The sequence below is a fragment of the Schistocerca piceifrons genome, chromosome X, assembly GCF_021461385.2.
Source record: "Schistocerca piceifrons isolate TAMUIC-IGC-003096 chromosome X, iqSchPice1.1, whole genome shotgun sequence".
Classification (NCBI taxonomy): Eukaryota; Metazoa; Arthropoda; class Insecta; order Orthoptera; family Acrididae; genus Schistocerca; species Schistocerca piceifrons.
The window spans coordinates 267,554,724-267,562,465 of record NC_060149.1 but is presented as its reverse complement, the minus strand read 5'-3'; positions in this window follow the sequence as shown (position 1 = coordinate 267,562,465).

The following is a 7,742-nucleotide window of genomic DNA, read 5'->3' as shown; positions in this document are numbered from 1 at the left end:
TTCAGATGGCAGACTTAAGGGACACAAAGTTATCAGTGGTAGAGCGACCTTGGTAGAAGCTGCCCTGACGAGGAGCCAGTAGGCCTCATGACTCCAGGACCCAACCCAACCGCTGACACACCATACGTTCCAGCAGCTTACAAAGAACGTTGCTGAGGCTGATGAGGCGATAGCTATCCCCATCAAGTGGGTTTTTACCAGGTTTGAGCACCGGATTGACGGTGCTCTCCCGCCATTGCGATGGAAAGTCACCACGACACCAGATCCAGTTGAAGATGACGAGATGTCACTTGTAGTCAGATGAGAGATGTTTAATCACCTGACTGTGGATCCGATCTGGCCCAGGAGCTGTGTCAGGGCAATGTGCAAGGGCACTGAGGAGCTCCCATTCTGTAAATGGGGCGTTATAGCATTCACTGTGGCGTGAGGACTTTCCCTTCCAGCCGCTGTTTGAGTGCGAAAGGCTGGGGGGTAATTCTCTGATGCAGATGCTCGAGCATACTGCTCGGCAATTGCGTTTGCATCGGTGAATAACACGCCATTTATGTTAACACCAGGAACACCTGTTGGGGTCTGGTACCTGACAACACGTTTGATCTTTGCCCAGACTTGGGAAGATGACACCCAATGGTCGAGACATATCTCTCCCAACACTCTTGCTTCTGTCGTTTGATAAGTTGGCGAACTCGAGCACGGAGTAGTTTAAAGGCCATGAGGTGCTCCAGGGAAGGGTGCCGCTTATGCCGCTGTAGAGTTCGCCGACGCTCCTTAATTGCTTCAGCGATTTCTGGCGACCACCAAGGGACTGCCTTTCGCCGAGGGCACCCTAAAGAGCGAGGGATCGTGTTTTCTGCCACAGAAACGATTGTTGTTGTCACCTGCTCAACCATCACATCGATGTTGCCATGTGGGGGAGATTCAGCGGTGACAGCAGAGGTGAAAGTTTCCCAGACAGCCTTGTTTAAAGCCCATCTGGGCAGGCGTCCGTGGGCCTGACGCCAGGGCAGTGACAGGAAGATGGGAAAGTGGTCACTACCACACAGGTCATCATGTGCTCTCCAGTGGATAGATGGGAGAAGTCCTGGGCTGCAAATTGACAAATCAATGGCCAGGTAACTACCATGAGCCACACTGAAATATGTGGCAGCCCCAGTATTTAAGAGGCAGAGGTCGAACTGAGACAGTCAAGTTTCGACATCTCTGCCTCGACCAGTAAGCACGGTGCCACCCCACCAGGTGTTAAAATCTCTCAAAAGTAGGAAAAGTTGAGGGACTTGATCAATCAGTGCAGTTAACACATTCAGGGAAACTGCATCATTTGGAGGAAGATATACATTGCAGATAGTCATTTCCTGTGTTGTCCTTATTCTGACAGCCACAGCTTCAAGAGGGGTTTGAAGGGGCACAGTTCCATTACAGGCTGAGTTTAGGACATAAACGCAAACTCCACCTGGCACTCGATTATAGTGTCTACGGTTCCTGTAGTATCCCTTATAGCCGCAGAGGGCAGGAGTCCGCATTGTCGGAAACCAGGTTTCCTGGAGGGCAATGCAGAAAGCAGGTGTAAAGCTTAACAGTTGCCATATCTCAGCCAGGGGGTGGAAAAAAACAGCCGCAGTTCCACTGGAGGATGATGTCATCGTGAGACTGGGGGGGCATGGAACATTCAATGAGGCAGTTGGCAGTTTACGCCTCAGGGTCACCTGCTGCCACTGACTTTTTGCCTAAGCAGTGTATATCAGTGTGTTCGAGAGTCCGGGGAGATCTAGGTCCTCAGCGGACGCCAGAATCTCCACCTCATCCACAGACACTGAGCTTGTAACTAGTGGTGGTGTGGGTGCCACCACAATTCCTTGGTCTTGGGGACCTTCTTTTTGGATTTCTCTCGCTGCTCCTTGGGCTTCCCTGGCTGGGAGGACTTCACTGATTCAGTCTCCAGGACCAAGGTTGAGCTTGAAGCCCTACAACCAGCTGCTTTTGGGCTCTTCAGCCACTGGTGGGTGTCATCTTTCCCACTAGCAGAAACCTGGGAAGGGAGTGACTCAAGGGACCCCTTCGTAGCGAGAGTTGCTGAAGAAGACTTACGCTTCTCTGGCTCAGAAGTCGGGACTGATATCCCCAATGATTGGGAGGATGTTGCTCCCAAAGTAGGTGGTGTGGGAGCAACAGGAAGGGAAGTGCCCCCCACCATCAAGGGGGCAGGTGTAGTCTTCTGGTTCTGAGAGGCAATAGGAATGCGAGGAACTGATGGGGCAACAACTGTTGTCATAGGGCAGCGGAAGAGGTCATCATAGCCACAGGATGTAGACGCTCAAATTTCCTCTTAGCCTCAGTGTAGGTCAGTTGGTCCAGGGTCTTATATTCCATGATTTTTCTCTCTTTCTATAAAATTCTGCATCTGGCGAGCAAGATGAATGATGCTCTCCGCAGTTGACACAGATGGGAGGCAGGGCACATGAAGTATTGGGATGTGATGGTTGTCCACAATCGCGACATGTGATGCTGGAAGTACAGTGCAAAGGCATGTGGCCCAACTTCCAGCACTTAAAGCACAGCACCGGGGAAGGAATATATGGCTTGACATCACAGCGGTAGACCATCACCTTGACCCTGGGCAATGTGTCACCCTCGAAGGCCAAGATGAAGGCACCAGTGGCAACCTGATTATCCCTCGGACCCTGATGAATGCACCAAATGAAATGAACACCTCGCCACTCTAAATTGGGGTGCAGCTCGCCGTCAGACTGCAAAAGAAGGTCCCTGTGGAATATAATACCCTGGACCATATTTAAGCTCTTACGGGGCATGATGGTAACAGAAACATCCCCCAACTTGTCACAAGTGAGTAATGCCCATGACTGGGCAGAGGATGCTGTTTTTATCAAAACTGACACAGAGCATATTTTGGACAAGCCCTCCACCTCCCCAAACTTGTCCTCCAAATGCTCCACAAAAAACTGAGGCTTTATGCACGTGAAAGATTCCCCATCAACTCTCCTACATGCAAGGTTCCAGGGCGAATAAGCTGCACTGTCATCCTTAGCCTGGCGTTGCTCCCATGGCGTGGCCAGGGAGGGAAACGATTTGGGGTCATATTTCTTAGCACTGAAGTTAGACTTTGCTCACTTAGAGACTGCTGGCGGCAGACCACCAGCAAGAGATGACGTACTATGTTTCATGGCATGTCATCTGCCCTGATGCCACCCACTCCAACCAGGGGTCCTCCCATGGGCGCCACCCAGTCTCAGCAAGGGCCACCAGGCAGGATGGCCATTGCTGCGAGTTCCAATGCCCCAGGGAGATGGGCATCTACTCCATGGCATACATGGGGAGTTAATGGCACAGTCATCAGCAGAGTGATCCCTGTGCTGTCAGGAGGCTTCATAGCCTTTACACTTGCATGTCTTTCCTGTTGGGCAACCACACAACATAAACCAACTCTTTTTTAAGCAACAACAATGCGTATTATCCCACATAATTCTCTTTCATGTTCAACCACTGTTTCACTGTAAGATTAGTAGACGTTGCAGAAGGTTCTTGTTGGAACATCTGTTATTAAGATGCTACAAGATTCAGAATATTCTTAAACAGTCCAGCAGGAATCATCAATGTCAAAAGACTAAGAAGTGTACAACTGCAGTCTCAATGAAGATTTGAATATAGACTGTAACCATATTGAAACAACATGCAAAGCAGGATGTTTGTGTTGCAACAATCTTATTAATTTTAGATATAACCTGTGTATGAATAAGAAAAAATTGAAAGAATAACTTCTTATGACGATACATGAGAGTGAACATGCCTAAGGGGCACAGAGGGGATGACGATAAAAGGAAAAAATGATCTGTGTCAATCTCATACTATGTAAGAGAAAGAAGAGGCAGAGAGATTCCTGCAAGAGAGAGATGAAGAGCAGAGACAGTTCACTAAGAAGAATATACTGAAGTATAAACACAGATAATTTCATTACTATAAAAATAAAATTAAGCAGTCATTTTCCACCAGGATTAAAACTTAGGAAAATACATGATATGTACAATGCTTCTCAATTTAAACATGGGTTGTTGGGCTACTCTCTTTCAAAGTATAAAATGATATCCTACAAATGTTTCAACCAGGGCTTTGGAAATCCTTATACTGGTAGCTGATCAACTTGTGACACTTTGTCGCAGAGTTAAAGTCAGCTCAAGATTTGGAATTAAAAATAACAACACTATTGCACAGCTCCATCAGGTATTGTTGTACACTGCACAATCTTAAAACATTCACAAAAGAAAGTGCACCAAGTAGTTAACCAAACATGGCTTGAGAAAGACAAATGAAATTACATCTGCTGTGAGAATATTTAAACTTTTCAAAGCAATATCTAATAAAACAAGGTGCAGAAAACCTTAGTCTCACATTATTTTAGCACTGTTGTCTCCCAAACAGAAACTTCACAATGATAACAATGCTTATGATTTACAATAAAAGCTCAGAAGTATCTGCCTCCTGACAGGGTTTTTGGCCTTATTTAAAACGAACTATAATATTAAGAGATCTTAGGAGAGTTTGGGGAGATTCAAGCTTCAGATGAAGACTGGTATAGTTACAATGTGAAACCAATCTCCAATAGTTTAATGAAAGCCAAACTGTCTCATGATATCTGAGGCAACACTATTGCATTATGTAAAAAGACGTAAGACTAGGGCACAATGGCTCTCTCAAAATACTTAGTTTGCATCATTGATAGATGTTGAAGTATTGACACCTGGAAAGAGAGGTACTTCAATGTTCCAAGCACCTCAAATTTCATCAGTGAATCACAAAAGCAAAAATAAAGCTAACTTATAAAGTTGTCATCTTATTTTGCAAATGTTTCGAAGGAAAGTAAAGCATTCTATTTAACAGTTGCATAAGGGGACACTAATGATAGTGAAGACAAAGTTTTGTATTATGAAAAACATGGGGATGCGAAGGGCGCTGATGGCAGAGGGCATGGGTCACATCTCAGTGGTGCCAGTTGAGTCTATCAGTAGATCGAGTTTCACTAGGCATGGTGTGCCCCTCCATAGGTATGGGAAGGGGAGGCTGGCTAAGCTTATAAGTGACAGTGTAGTGGGTGGTGGTGGTCGTGTCACTCATGGAAAAATTTCTGTAATAGTTGGTGTTAGAGCTGCAACTTTTTTAGATGGAAGTCAGCTGATAGGTATACCTGCTTAAAGGAAGTCCCTCTAAGGGCTCACCTTCCGAGGATGTAACGTTTCCAAGCAAAGAAGGCATTAGCATATGTCATCAAAATATAAGAGGTATTATATATAAAGTTAGTGAACTGGTTATAGATGTTGACTCTGAAATTATTGGTATATCAGAGCACAACTTAAATAATTTGACAATTCAGAGGCTTCCTTTACCAGGATACAGATTAGCTGGCTGTTTCTCAAGGAGTTCCTTGCAGGGTGGGGGAGTGGCTATGTATGTAAAAATCAGTATTCCATTTGAGTCCATAGATGTATCACAACACTGCACTGAACAGATATTTGAATGCTGTGCAGGGGAAGTTGAATTTAGTGAAACTAAACTTCTAATTGTTGTTGTTTATAGGTCCCCTAACTCCAACTTCAGAGCATTTCTCCTCAAGTTAGAGAGGGTTCCTGAATCACTCTGTAGGAAGTACCAGCAATTAGTTATTGTGGTGACTTCTATATTGATTTTGTATATGACGGTGCAAGAAAAAGGATGTTGGTAGATCTAAACTCATGATCTGATGCAGACTGTGTTTTTTCCAGCTAGGGTGCAAGGGAACAGTAGCACAGCCACAGACAATATTTTTATTCATTCTTCATTACTAGATGGGCATTCTGCTGGTAAAAGTGTAAATGGCCTTTCAGACCATGATGCACAAATTTTAACACTAAAAGGCTTTTGTCCTCAAACCAATGTCATATTTAATTACAACCTATGTAGGAAAGTTAATCCATCAGCAATAGAGAGTTTTTTAAACCTTGTCAAGGAACAAAAGTGGCAGGATGTTTATAGTGCTGATAACATAGATGATAAATATAATGCTTTGCTTAACACATTTCTCAAGCTCTTTGAGAGTTGCTTTCCATTAGAGCATTCTAACTGGGGTATTAGCAGTAATAGGCAGTCCGGGTGGCTGACTAGTGGGATAAGGATATCATGTAGAACAAAGCAGGAATTATATCAAAATGTTACAAGTAGTCACAATCAAGCTACAGTAGCCCATTAAAAACAGAGTTGCAAGGTGCTTAAATATGTTATTAGGAAGGCAAAGAGTATGTAGTATCCAAATAGAATATCTAATTCACAGGATAAAATTTAAACCATATGGTCAGTTATGAAGGAAGTGTCTGGTCAGCAGCACAAGGTCGACGATATACAGTCAGTTCGTGGTAAAAATATTTCTGTTACTAATAAATCAGATATATGTACAGTATTTAACAATTATTTTCTGAGAATTGCTGGTGAATTAAATAAAAAATTAGTTTCTGCAGGGAATCATATAACACTCTTGGCAAATGCCTTTCCAAGATTCATGTCTCAAATACTCCTCTGTGACACAGGGAGACCGAGTCAATAATTAAATCACTGAAGACTAAGGTCTCTCATGGCTATGATGGAGTGTCTACCATAATATTAGAATGCTGTGCTGTACATGTTAGTCCAGTATTTAGCCATATTTGTAATTTATCCTTTAGGAATGGCCAGTTTCCTGAGCGATTAAAGTACTCAGTAGTAAAGCTGCTTTATAAAGAGGAGGAAAGGGACAATGTAGATAATTTTAGACCTATTTCTATGTCATCAGTGTCTGCAAAAGTTACTGAAAAGGCTGTGTGTGTAAGGATAACTGATCATTTCATATCACACAGTTTGCTATCAAATGTACAGTTCGGCTTTAGAAGTCGTTTAACAACTGAAAATGCTATATTATCTTTCCTCTGTGAGATACTGGATGGGCTAAACAAAACGTTTCAGACGCTCGGCATATTTTTTGATTTAACTTAGGCATTTGATTGTGTTGAACACAAAATATTGCTCCAGAAGTTGGACCATTACGGAATACGGGGAGTAGCTCACAATTTGTTCACCTCTTACTTTAGCAACAGGCAGCAAAAGGTCATTATTCACAATATTGATAATGGCTGTGATGTGGGGTCACTCCTGTTCCTTATTTATATGAAGTATTACGGGTAACTCTAAAATATTTCTGTTTGCTGATGATACTAGCTTGGTAGTGAAGGATGTAGTGTGCAACATTGGCTCAGTTTCAAATAATGCAGTATGTGACCTAAGTTCATGGCTTGTAGAAAATAAACTAACACTAAATCACAGTGAGACTCAATTTTTTATAGTTTCAACAAAACCTGACGTTTTGATTTCACAGAATGGGCATATGATTAGTGAAAATGAACAGTTCAAATTCCTAGGTGTTCAGATAGATAGTACGCTGTCGTGGAAAACCCATGTTGAGGATCTTGTTCAAAGACTTAACACTGCTATTTTTACTATTCAAACGGTATCAGAAGTGAGTGATCGTTCAATACGAAAATTAGTCTACTTTGCTTATTTTCATTCACTTATGTCGTATGGTATTATTTTTTGGGGTAACTATTCCCATTCTAAAAGGATATTTTTGGCCCAGGAATGGTCGGTTTGGGCAATAAGTGGTGTAAGTTCATGAACCTCTTTGTCAACCCCTGTTCATGAGTCTGGATATTTTGGCAATGGCCTCTCAGTAT